A 13,726-nucleotide genomic window follows, 5' to 3' on the forward strand; every position below is an offset into this window, starting at 1 on the left:
GCTCTATGTCGTCCTGTAAGAAATGGGTTCATGTGACACCATTATCATAGTCTATGTAGGAATCAAACACACAGTGCAAACACCCGTTAGTCAGACGCTTCCATGGCAAATCCACAGTATTTACTAGTAGATGAGATTCTATTATGTTTGAATGTCAGGCTAATGTAGAGTTCCATCCAGACTCATGATCAGACAAGGTATAACTTTGTCATGCTTGTGTCTGCACTGTCATGCAAAGCCAGACAATGAAGTAGCTAGACACACTGGGCAAGGACACAGACCTGGGAGTCTTCATTCACAGCTAACAGGAACTCAGTCTGCTTGCAGAGAGTTTCAGTAAGTCATTCACAAAACATGAGCAATTGCAGGGAACTTTCCTACCATAGTGCTTGTGTTGACCTGAAATGGGTATGGGGAAGGGCTCATAGGGAGAATAAAGGGCCAGAGTCAAGACCCTGTGAGGAAAGGAGTCTTTCAAGGATGACAAGTGGCAAGCAGAATTGCCAGCTTCAGAGAAGATTTCCTAAGAGTCAGAAACCCAGATGTTCGACCCCACAGGCCACACTGAAATGATCTAAACAAGGCCTGGGTAGCATGGATAGAAAGGGAAGAATCCGTCTGGGGTGACATTCTCCCTGCCTCCTAATGATCCTGAGACAGTCACGCCCTGGAAACAAGCAAGCCCTGGTCACAATTAAGAATGGGTTTAAAATCCAACAATAAATAAATAAAATGAACAAACAAACATGAGCCTTTTTTTTTCATTTCAGAATCAAATTGGAAGTGAAGGACAGGTTCCTTGCTACACTATGTGAAGATCATTCCCTCTGGTCCTCAGAGACTCAGATGGTGGCTAAGCTTGTAATACCTAGGGAGTTGATAATTGCAACTGAGGCTCAAAGGAGATGACAATTTAATGGGACACAAGGATACAAAGGCAATCAGGAAATGTAGAGTTTCCAGGATGCTTCTCAGGGTGCCAGGAAACCTACATCAGTAAATAAGATCCATCGACTTCCTCTGTTGCTAGACAACAGAGAGTAACTAAGTCAAACAAGCATCATTCTCTAGTGATTCTCTCATGGGGGTCATTCGCAGCCTGACTGGAGAACAGCTGCTGGGGCCAGGGACTTCAGAGGTTTATAGGTTTTGATTGTCAGTCCCTGGATTCTACCTGTTGGATGGGCAACATATGGGGAAGATTCAGACACCCTGAAAGATTTAAGAGTGCTCCACACACTGAACCCTTTGAATTGCTTCCCACTGATGACCACGCCTGACAAGAACATACTCATGAATAGGATCCAAATGTGACTTAGGTTTAAGACAGCAGCTGACGCATAGTAACTATTGGCCATGAAGCTCCAAGGATTAGAGTAGCTTAACACGAGGAACTGCTAGACTCAAGCCCCTATTCAATTATTTGGTCAGCATACACTAGTGCCCTGTGCACCAGAGCCTGCTCACTGAACCCAGCTGAAACCTCCACACGCATCTGTCTCTCATTCCCACTGGAAAAAGTAATGCCGAATATCAATGACTTGGTGAATGGATATGACTTTTGTGGTACGCAGAATGAAGTGTTTAATCCCTGTATTTCTGTGGACTTCAGAATCTCTGCTTTAGCCCAAGTCGCCACTATGTCACTTTTGCATCTACCTCTCACTTGGCTCTAAGTTGGCCAGCCCGATTACTAGAAAAATGCCATCTGTCACATCTGTCACTTCAATGTCTAACATTTCTTTCACCCATGTGACCACAGGAATTCAGAGAATGAGAATGTGTTATGTACGTGTCCTTACTGGTGATAATTTCTGGAGATCTTTGTGTACATGTTTATTTCATTGTTCGTAATTTGTAGATGTCTGTGGGTATGAGCATGTGAGGGCAAGTGAGGGCACAGAGGCCAGAAGAGGGTATTGTAGGGTTCCCTGCAGCTGGAATTATAGGGGTTTTAAGCCACCCAGCTTCTTCTGGAAACAGGCCTCCTCTGTAAGAGCAGTGCATAGCTTAAAGGCTGAGTCATCTCTCCAGCCCAGAAAGATGTGCCTTGAGTTTATCTTACAGTAGGTCAAGAGAAAACCCTAATACTCTTATTTTCCCGATATTGACAAGTTAGAAAATCCCCCCATTACTATGGTACTATGGGCTTTTCTTTTAGGACCATATCAAGTAGATAACTAGACTTGTAACCACAAATGTTTCTTTAGAGGGATTACTTGAATCTAAGAATAGATTGCCGCATTAAGGATTTGTTAGCAATCAATGTGCTTTAGTTAAATTGCAGAGTTCAAGAAGTTACAACATGTGTTTTAAAATAAACCTGAGTTATAAATAAAATTTATAGTCTATTAATAAATGGCTAAAATGCATACAAAATTTACAAGGAGGTAATAAATCCTGATAACGTGCTGTACAATGAAAGACTGTTTAACTAGATTGTCTGGTATACACCCACATAGCTAGAGGTCTATGAATGCTATGTCCACACAGAAATAATAAATACATGAAGACCAAACACATCCATCTAAACATGGTTACAGTGCACACATGCATACTGACATTACACTGCATCCCACAAATATAAGGAGTAAATCGTTAACAGTTGTGAAAGAATGAAGATCATAAAGTGAGTTCCAACTTTGCTTACTAATTCAGTTTTGGTTAACAGCCTACTGTGTTCCAAGCACTTACTCTTACAGACTTTATAACTTTTTAGTAAACTTGACTAACATTAAAAATAATCACATGGATGGAGATAATGGGGTATCTCTGTAATAACATGACTCTGGGGCCAGAGACAGGAAGAGTCAGGGCAGTTTGAGGCAAATGTGTTTTCTACATAAGGTGGTACAAGTTACCCAGGGATAGACAGCAAGACCTATCTCAAAAACCAACCAGCCAAACCTCTCTCGGATATATAGTCAGACACTTAATATTAAGAGCAACGAATAAAAGTTTCTACAAAAATTTGAGTCATAAGTGCCACTTTCTGTGGTAAAGAAGTCAGGAAAAGAGGTGCGTTAGGGAAGTTCAGTTTCAGACAAGATGTCTGAGAGCTTCCAATGAAAATATGACCCAGGGCCACAGCTTTCTCCCGTAGAAATTCCACAGATGTCTTCCTGTACTAACAGCCCAGTATTCAAATGCTGGAGGACTAGCATGCCATTCTGAGGAAGCCACCAACAAGCTTTGCCATCCAAATTAAGGGGCACAAATTAAGATGTGGAGTCTGAGGCATAAAAAGGCAAAACACATCAGCAGAAAAACCAGGAACCAAAGTCGGGTTTTGAGAGAGAGAGAGAGAGAGAGAGAGAGAGAGAGAGAGAGAGAGAGAGAGAAAGAGAGAGAGAGAGTTTTCTTCCTGTTTTTTTCTCTTTTATTTTTGAATTTCCACCAATTTGGTGGAAAGCCAACTTCTAAAATGGGAGCTCTTCAGTAAGCAGGTTTTGTGGGAGCTCTGTAATGGAAAGCTTAAAAGATCAGCTACTCATCTGAATTTCTATGAGGAAAACCAGCTACATTTGCACACTTGCGGGCAAGTGTTTCCCAGCCATGGAGAATCTTAAAGGTAACAGCTCTCACTTTCAGCAGAGACAAAGTGGTGAAAGGCAACGTCTAAACTTCAGCTCTGCTGCTGTGGAACATGTTTGACAGCCCAGAGTTCAAAGAAAGATGTGTATTCTTCGACGAGCTGTGCGTAGTAAGCGTCAGAAAGAAAGGCTTGAAAGGGAAATACCCCTATAAGATCACGCACATGATAAGCTTATATATTTTGACTTACTTAAAAAGAAAAAAGATGCAGAGCGGGCAGGTCAAGTTTCAAACCTAATTTTTTTTTTCTGTTGATCATGAAGGCATAGTACAGTGACTATATCTGATTTTCAACTAAAACCAATTAAAAATTAGAAGAGGGGAGGAAAGCAAGGAGGAAGAAGGGAAGGAAGAAGGAAAGAGGAAGAGGAAAAGAAGAGGCAGAGAAGGGCTCAGAACAATAGAGAGGTACAAAGACGGGAGATGGGCTAAGGTTAAAATCGTGACAGTGCATTTCTACTTGGGAGCAGTCTAGTTCGCTCTGATTACCAACACAGTAGTCCCTTCCTACTGCCTGGTTTTCTTGCCTTTCTTTTTGGTCAGCCTCAGGAAAAGCCAACTCGTGGGGTCTACCTTATCATTAAACGAAAGTGGTTCATTACTCCTGGTTTCCCTTACGTTGGATTTAAATCTGCTCTCTGTAAACTTTCACTCTTGTCCCTATTCCAGCCTCTGGACACAACAAACAATATCTATTTCCCTTCTTCATGAAGCCCTTTGTGTACAGGAAACCCTGAAGACTCACATACCCAAAACCCAGTCAACAGAGAAAGAGTGGTACTCCCTGAAGCAAGCGCGCATGAGCAGAGCATCCCCTAAAGGCAAGGCAGCTTGGGGAGCGGGATATGACATCACTCTGATTAGGAAAAAGGCTGCAGCTGGACCCCTGTGTGGCAGAGCATTTGTTAAACATTAAACAGTGAGGCCCATCTCCACAGGGAAATGAGAAGCAACTGCGAATGGGGTCGGGCTTGCCCAAGGGAGCCTGAAGCAGAGCATCTTGACACGAACACAGAGGACTGATGTCTCTGATGTAGCTCACATGGCACTTCTGACGCCTGCAGCCTTTGGTTCAGTAACGCTGCAACGGTTTGAGTCTGCTGAGGTTAGGGCAGAACGGCTGTACACAAAGGCATTGTTTTGCCATGTGCAGGGAGACAGCAAACTGCAGAATTAATGAAGGAAGAAGGGAGATAGTGCACACAGCGCGGGATCCAGCTCCAGGCGGACTAACAGCAAGTTCCACTACAGCTCATATGCAGACCCCAGACATGATGGATGAGTCCTCTGCGGGGACAGGGAGCACAGCAATCTCCATGCGAGCGAAAGCTCAGTCAGGGAGAGGATGCTAGTCTGATGACAGTGTGGGCCTTATTGAAAACGGGTCTCTCCCAAGCCTGAAACAGCCCAAACCGGAAACCATCATCATCACTGGTTGCAGCTACAGCTGAAGTTGTGAAAGAAATAAGGACCCCAAAAAAGCAAAGTTTCTACGACACTACACATCAGGTTTTGCCTTTGTATTATAACTATTTTCCACATTCAAATCTACTGGTTACTCACAGGCAGGTCATGGGTAGCATCTGAGTAATTGGTCACAGAGCAAAGGCAAATACAGCTAGAAGGCAGACATGATCAATGGAATCACTTGGCAGATGAAGAGGACAAAACTTTAATGAAGAGAGGGGACTTGTTTGTTCCTAGAATAAAATCAGAGATAACAGTAGACGATGACTGATTTTATATCTCAATTTGATTGGGCCAGAGGATGCCCACATGGCCAGTTCAGACTGTTTCTGGGTACTTCTACTCTAAGGAAGTGTTTTGAGAATATATTAAAATTGAATAGTGACCCTGGAGAGGAGACAGCCCTTGTTTTTGGTTGACCAGGACACCCGAGTCTATCAGACACATAGAACAAAAACTGTGGCAGAGGAGGAACAGTCTGCAGGCCCATAGCGTTTGACTTTCTCAGATACTCAAACTCAGACCGGAACGCACTCGTCTGATTTAAAACAAGAGCACCATGGGGTTGGGGAGTTAGCTCAGTGGTAGAGCGCTTGCCTAGCTATCGCAAGGCCCTGGGTTCGGTCCCCAGCTCCAAAAAAAAACAAAAACAAAAACAAAAACAAACAAACAAACAAACAAACAAACAAAAACAAGAGCACATGGACCCTAGTTGTTTGGCTACATAACCTAATAAGATCATCTGAACCTCGGTGTGTGTCAATAGCTTGTCACAAACCACTTTACATATGGTAGATGAAAAATGGACAAATATAGATAGTGTGTATACGTTGATTATAAGTAGATTATAGAGATATATGGAGAGAGGGAGAAGGGGAAGGGAGCCAGACCAACAGACTATTAGCTCACTTTGCATGGAGAACTCTGACTCACCTCGACAGTGTTGTTACAGAACTAAAAGAGTAAGCAGTCAATGCTACTTTTATAGTTGTATGACAGCAAGTGAAGTGCTATTAAAATTGGAAAGTGTTGCAAGTGAAGACCAATAAGAAGAAAATCTCTGTTCATGCTAGTAGTCTCAAAGGAAAATCTACTGATGACTTGTGCTATTAACTAGGCACCATTTCTCTCAGGACTTACATCTTTTGGGTTGGTTTCTCAGCCTACAACGTAAAACAACTTCCCTGGCTCTCTGAAATAAGCCTCTCGGTGAACTTTTGCTTATTTCTATGCTGAGAAAGTCATACTTTTCCCGGAAATCAAAGAGAAGGGAACAGCATTCTTTTGGGGCCACTGTTGTGAATAATACAGAGAGAGAAGCCTCCGTGGTCTAAGGATTGCCGGATGAACTGAGGAGGGAGAATCTGTACAGAAATGTTGAAGGGACAGCTCAGAAATACATTGAATTACAGGCAATGGCTCTAATTTCTAGACTTCTTCCCAAATGATGCCTGCCATGTATCTTCCAGTATTTTCTGCGGACCCCTTCTTTAAAAATGACTCTATTTCATTTTAACTGTACATAGCTGTTGGTGTCTGCAGCCAACCTCCTGTGTACAGAGAAGTCACTGAATTTCTAGCTTAATATTTCAAATAACGAACGATGATATTCAAACAGAACTGAATTTTGGGTGGAATTTGCCTTGTAATGGCTATGGTAATATTTTTCTACCAGTCTCCCACTTTAATTTTTTTTTCTAGAGAAGCTATTGTTAACTGATGCTTCTATAGCCTCTGGGGACTGCCTTCCATGACTTCTGGTAAAATGAGCTCTTCAGCTAAGGCTTCTGGCAGAACTGAGCGTTGATCAGCATGCTTCCATCACGACTCCTGTACAATTAGCACCTACTACGTGTTTGAATGCCAAGGTGGCGCTGATGTTGTACTAATGGAAAACACGCACATTTCCCGGATTTCATGGGCCATGAAGGGTCTATGAACAAAACACAAAGGGATTTGATTGCCGAGTGGTGAATCTGAAGACAGCAATGCTGGACTAGATGAGGTATAAAGAAGGAGCTTCTGTGCCAGCTTTCCGAAATCCAGAGATGACTTGGGTTGGGGGAGAGGAGGGTAGAGGTAGTAAGGAAAGCAGGAGCAGTTCTGCAGGGTTAAACTTAGATGGAGGGACTGAGAGTGAGACCCACTCCAAGCCCCACTGACAGGAGGTATCATGAGCAGGTTTTTCACTGCAGTTAGCAACCAGGAACCAGAGTAGGAGCTAGTGATACATGAACTAGGAAGACAGCTAGACCCGCGTCTACCTTGAGAACCTGGAATTGCAGTTAAAGGCAGAGGGAAATCTTTAATGAGTTTTAAGCAGGCGGGGCTGTGTGAGTGAAAGTGTGACTTAGAAAGACAATATTCTCCTAAATGGGTTGAAGGACGGCTAGCTTGTCTACCTTCAAAGGATCCTGGAAGTGCTAACTGGGCAACCCATGCCAAATGGGTACAACCAGGACTAATAGATTTACTATAAGGCTGGAGATGATGGAAAATACAGAGGGCCCATGATTACAGCACACTGCTGGAGTGACTGTGTCATAGGAAAGGTGGGGTGGAAAAAGGGAATTGGGTCACTTGATCCTGATGCCCAAACCAATGGTTTCGATGCCAAGCATTAACTGACCACATTAAACATCTGTGAGCCTCTTCTGTCCCAGAAGAAAGCTTGCCTTGGGTAATCTCTCTCTCTCTCTCTCTCTCTCTCTCTCTCTCTCTCTCTCTCTCTCTCTCTCTCCCTCCCTCCCTCCCTCCCTCCCTCCTTCCCCTGAAAGTCAAAGAGCTTCCAGACTGGTTTGAAAACTTTACTTAACCACTTTACTGCCATATAAGTTACAAAGCCTGAGGCTGGCCATAAAGATGTTAATTTAATGAATATTCATAATCAATAAATATTCATTAAACAACATTTCCGTTCTAGGCATGCTGTTGCTCCTGGCAGGTCCCGCCTGCATGGCAGAGTGCACTTGTTAAATGAGTGTTGCTCTTTGCAGAAATGCCTTATGGGAGTTCATGAAAGAACCAGCCTTTGTCTACAATGCAGGCAGATGCATAGAGACAAGTTGGAACAAATTCTGTACAATAGAAGGGGGAACTGGTCCTCTCCAGCAAAACTCTTGTGTTTCATGCTGCAAATGTGCAGCCAAACGTGTAAGATTCTGTGGGGAAACCGAGGAGAGTGCAAAGGTTTTATTTCGATGCCTCTGAGCTGAGTTGAGAGAAGAGCAAAGGCAGGACTTTCCCTAGAACCATCGCAACAGTGATAGACGTTAATTGCAGATGGAAAGTCCTTGGCATAAAATACTCAGAAAGTCACTCTTTGTCTTTTTTGTATGATGGCTTTCTAACCACTATTTACAATGAGATGTGGCAGTCATGAGGCAGTTGTATGACAGTTAACTGGAGTGTCTACGTTGTTTTAAAACCACTCGTTTTTCCAAAGAGAGGGGGGAAAATAAAATCACTACCGGCAAGTGTTTCTCATTGGTAATCAAGGTACACTCCACATACTTCTACTCAAAGCATTTCTTTTTCATTTTATTTTAAATTCTTTAATCATTTCATGTATTTACATCCTAAATGTTGCCCTCTTCCCAGTCTTCCTTAAGAGTTCTTCACCCTATCCCCCTCTCCTTTTCCTCTGAAAGGGTGCTTTCCCCACGACCCCACCTACCCCACCCCTCCATCCCCCTTCTCAGGGGCATCAAGTCTGTACAGGATTATGCATCCTCTCCCCCTGAGACCAGACAAGGCAGTCCTCAGATACATATGTGTCAGGAAACTCAGACCAGCCCATGTATGCTCTTTGGTTGGTGGCATAGTCTCTTGGAGCTCCCAGGGATCCGGATTAGTCGATACCTCTTGGTCTTCCTATGGGGTTGCCATCCCCTTCAGCTTCTTCAATCCTTCCCCTAACTCTGCCATAGGGATCCTCTACCTCGGTCCAAGAAGAATTTCAGTATGATCTTACACACTCATAACACCTGAGAACTTTTCCAGATCACTATAAGCAGATGAATATTACAAGTATTACGAAAATCCACCAGTTTTTAAATACCTTAACTTAATAATACCATAACTTCAACTAAGTATTGAACACATTTTTTAAAAACAACACTTTTTTTTTCCTGTGGCTTGTTTTGTTCTTTTACATAACTCAGACTGGCCTAGGCTGGCCTCAAACATGCAGATACCTTCCTGCCTCAGGCCCTAAGGCTTGGTGTTAGAGGCACGTATCGCTCCACTCAACGAAGATGTTTGCTTTCTGTCAATTCCACAGCTTGGAGGAACAGTGCTACACTCCTGTGTTCTGAAAATCTGGGGAGTTTCATGATGGTTCATGCAAGGATTTGCTGTCAGATGCTTGATGATTCTTCCCAGTGTCTGGGTGTGCACAGGGTCGGCCACAGGTCGGCGTCACCGTACTTGAAAAACTTTCAATTCTTTGTCTTTATGGCAATTCCCTGAAAAGGAGGCAAAACTGGATTGACAAGAGCAATGACCTAGTTGGGATTCAGGACCACTAATGAACTGGCCACACTTAGGGACCTCCAAGGAACTCAGTGAGAAATCCAGTGACATCTGTCTTATTAATGTTGGTTGTTGCTATCTTTGGTCTTCGTGCTTTTTCATTGTTGAGTCCTTCTGAAACCAACAGCAAAAAGCCCCTCTCCACATGATCTAGGCAGCCTTGGCCCCTATGTGAAAGACTATAGGAATGAACTTTGCCATATATATATATATATATATATATATATATATATATATATATATTCAAATCTTGAAACTTTGATTAATACTTGCATATTTAAGATAAAATAGCAAGGTTTGTGATTTAACAAAGATAGCATTTATGGCCATCTGGCCTGACAGTCTTCCATTAGAAAATGCCAGAGGTGAAAGGTGGGCAGAAGGGCTTCCTGCCTGCAACTTTCCACAGAATGGGAAACTTCTACTGGGGCACACTTCTAAAGGAAAATGGTGTCCTTACATTTTTCCCCTGCTTTGCTCCCTGAACAAACTTTCTCTTAATTGTCCTCATAGCACATTATTTTCTTTTTTAAAAGGGTAATATAGGAATCACGGGACTCTCATAACCAAAGTAATTGCCTATCAAACCAAGGTCACTAATTAGCCAAATTAAATTTTTCGTACATTCAACAAGCACATGCACAGTTGGGCACTTGCTCTTCCTCCAAAGGACCCTAATGGTCACCCTTTTTACCTAAGCAATTTTAAATGCGTCCTATTGGGCATGCCGTTAGTTTTATTAGTGAGGTGCTTAAGCTTGCTCATGAATAATAATCATAAAGTATGATAAATTTTTAAATACCTACAAGAAGAAAACTGAACTCAAATTCTTTTCACAGAAACTAATTTTAACCCGAATTGGGACTTGTGCCTGCATTTCTTTGGTCTGAGGATGGAAAATGCAGTCCAAAGTGACTCAATGTGACACTCTATTTCCCTCACGTGTATTTTACGGAAGACTGATGAAATTATTAGTAACCCATAGTTTGCTGGGAGTCATTTGTTTCTATGATGGTTTTGTCTAATTACACCCCCCAAGATTTTGATGGCATATAATTTAGTGATATTCAGATCATTTTTTTGTTCTGATTCATAGAAATGCAATGTTTTTAACCCATTTCTAATAAAATGGGAGGAATTCAGAGGAAGTTCACAGAGCTCTTGTATCATAGGAAGCCTCCAGAGAGTCCTAGAACACTACACTCTCTATACCATGGAGCCACTTTGGAAGTCAACACATGAGATGCTGTCATTGGCGGTGCAACCCGGCAAAAGGGCAGGAGGCAGGGCTGACTGCATGGGTGAATTCTAAGCTGCTCACTCTAACTTTTGTCCCACTTTCAATTAAAGAAGAGAATTAAATTTGGTATTTTTATCGACGTTGACAAAATCCCGCCATTGTTTAGCCAATCCTAAGAATCCGTCTTTCAGTGAGCCTTCCTTAATCTTCTGAAAATGCCTTGCCCACAGTTTCATCTTGTTCGGGGTTGTCTTTCGATTCTCATGTATAATCCTGCTATCCCTGTCACCTTAACTTTGCTCCAGATGGGTATGTCCCCACGGTTTCCTTTCCACTTATCTACTCAAGGAGTTGTGTGCCCCAAAGTGTGAAATTGCAGCTTGTAAGCCAACAAGGTGTGAGGACCCTGGGGAAATGGAGTTGGATTTTCAGAGCCTTTATGTTCATAGCAGAAACCATAAATAACCAAGTCAAACGGCAAAAACAACAGAGACGACAGCAACAAGCATCCTCGCGCGACTAGCGTCCTTGCGCACCAACCATAAATACAAGGAGCCAGCCTGGTGCTCAAAGTCTGCACTTTGTCTTCCCAGTCCAATTCCACTTCCGGTTTCTGTTAGGACCTCTTCTCAGAACACCGAGACCCGGTCACCATGACCTTGTGCTGGCACAATGAAGCACTTAACTGGTTTTACATTCGGTGTCTGTAAGCATCCACAAATCATACGCTAGAAGGGCAAAGTTCTTTTAACAAAAGTTATCAGATTCTACTGATTTATTCTGAGACCCCAGTCTGACAGTTAGCAAGGGACTGGGGGAAAGTGTCCCCCCCTTCACGTAGCTGAAACTCTTAGATAAAACCAAGCCTTCCGTTGTGCTGGTTCTCCCCTCTGTTGCTTGGTGAGCAAAGGGCAGGCAGAGGTGTGAAATCAGAGTAAGTGTCCTGGGGCACTCTATGACTCTGCTCCCTGTTCCTTGTTTCTTTCAATAGATCATATCCTGTAGCTTTAAGGTCTGATGGGTCTTGTTTGGAAATAATCCGAATAACTTTTAATTGCTGTCATGAGCAGGTAAGTGGTTCAATATATGACGGCTATCAGCCAATCGCATCTATGCTTTATTTAACAGGAAGGCTTATCTGCCACAGAGGTAGTGTAATTCATTAAGGTGTTCTCCGTGGCAAAGTAATCCACAAACACTGAGAGTCCCACCTCAGGAGAAAAGCAGCCAGAGTCATGTGGTACTAGTACTGGCCTTGGGTAAGGAACCCTGAGACAGGTCAAAGACACCAAGAACGCAAACACGAAACCGATTTTCTCCTTTTTTATAAGTACACTATAGCTGTCTTCAGCCTCACCGAAGAGGGCATCAGGTCCCATTAAAGATGGTTGTGAGCCACCATGTGGTTGCTGGGACTTGAACTCAGGACCTCTGGAGGAATGGCCCATGCTCTTAACCGCTGAGCGGTCTCTCCAGCCCCGAGTTTTCTCCTTTGTATACTGAGTCTACAGAGATGTTTCCAGAAGACTTTAAGTGAGGCCGGAAGAAGCCTTACCAGTGTGGGCAGCACCATTTCTTGGATGGCACGCCAGACTGTGCAAAAGGAAAAGCCATCTGAGCGCCACAACTCATCTCTCGCCCCCACAGTTTCAGCAACCTCACAGGCTTACCGTCACGCCGCTCCTGCCCTGACCCAGTCTAGTCCCCTCAACCCGCGAACTGAAATAAATACTCCCATTAAATTTCTTTCTGTTGGGTCTTTAGTGACAGCAACAGGTAGTTCATAGAGCACCCACAGGTCCTTTAACAATGGAAGGTTTCACAAAGAGCAGCATTCACAGAGCAGCCAAGAGGAGACCTACTTGGATCTGTAAGCAACACTCCTATCCCCCAGTTGCTTTCTGACTTTCTCTTTCTCTATAAGAACAGTGGCAGTTACAGTTCCATCAAGACTGGCAATTAACTTATTTTTTTTTAAATCCAGAACTATTTTGGAAAGATGAAGTGTGTATGTCAGTTTGCAAAACAGCATGACTCTGTTAGCTTTTGTTCCCTTTATCCCAAGCCAAAAAATGTAGCTCTGATAGCATCTGTTTCCACTACTCACGCTAGCCCCAGCATCAAAAGGCAGACAGGAGGAGGAGAGACTTCTGAAGGCTTTTGCTTACTGCTCCTTACCAGAAAGACCACTTTCTTCCATGCTTCTCTTACTTCTGTGTCTGATTCATTTGTTTAACTGTAACATAACCTGAAAGAATGGGCAAAGATCAAGGGTTAGGGATTGCGTTACCAAAAACAATGATGGTGAAAACTTTCACTTGACGAATTCGCAAGATGGTCCTCAAGGACACGGGGACCGAGAGCCTGGTCGCCGATTGTGTGAAAATTAGGCAGTGCGTCATACTAAGGATTAGAATTTTAACTGTTGGAAAACTTAATATAACCAACTAAATTATCCTGATTCAAAATATCTTCCTGTGAAAGCAAGGACAAAAATATACTCGCTGATTACTATATCCTTTTGTGTGCGTGGAAACTGGGTGGGATACAGCGAGAACCTATGGTTTTTTTAAAAGCAAATAAACGTGCCTGTTTGGGAAAAGCATTTTGCCTATTGCTGCTGCTTCCATTTATTCTGTTTTAGGCATATGCAGGAGTCACATGCTTATAAAGGCTAAGAAAAATGAGAATTTGTTAAGAAAAGGAAACACCACGTACCACATGAACATTAATCTCGTCATCCATCCACCTCAAATAATCTGAAGTGTGTATGGAAAAGAAGCTGGGAAAGAAAAGAGACACAGAAAAGGAGGGATGTATACAGGATAACAGGCATATTTTTTTGGTTCTGTTGTGGACCTTGAAAAGTCTGTTGTCCTTATTGACGTCAAA

Source organism: Rattus norvegicus, chromosome 2 (assembly GCF_036323735.1).
Source record: "Rattus norvegicus strain BN/NHsdMcwi chromosome 2, GRCr8, whole genome shotgun sequence".
NCBI classification, from domain to species: domain Eukaryota; kingdom Metazoa; phylum Chordata; class Mammalia; order Rodentia; family Muridae; genus Rattus; species Rattus norvegicus.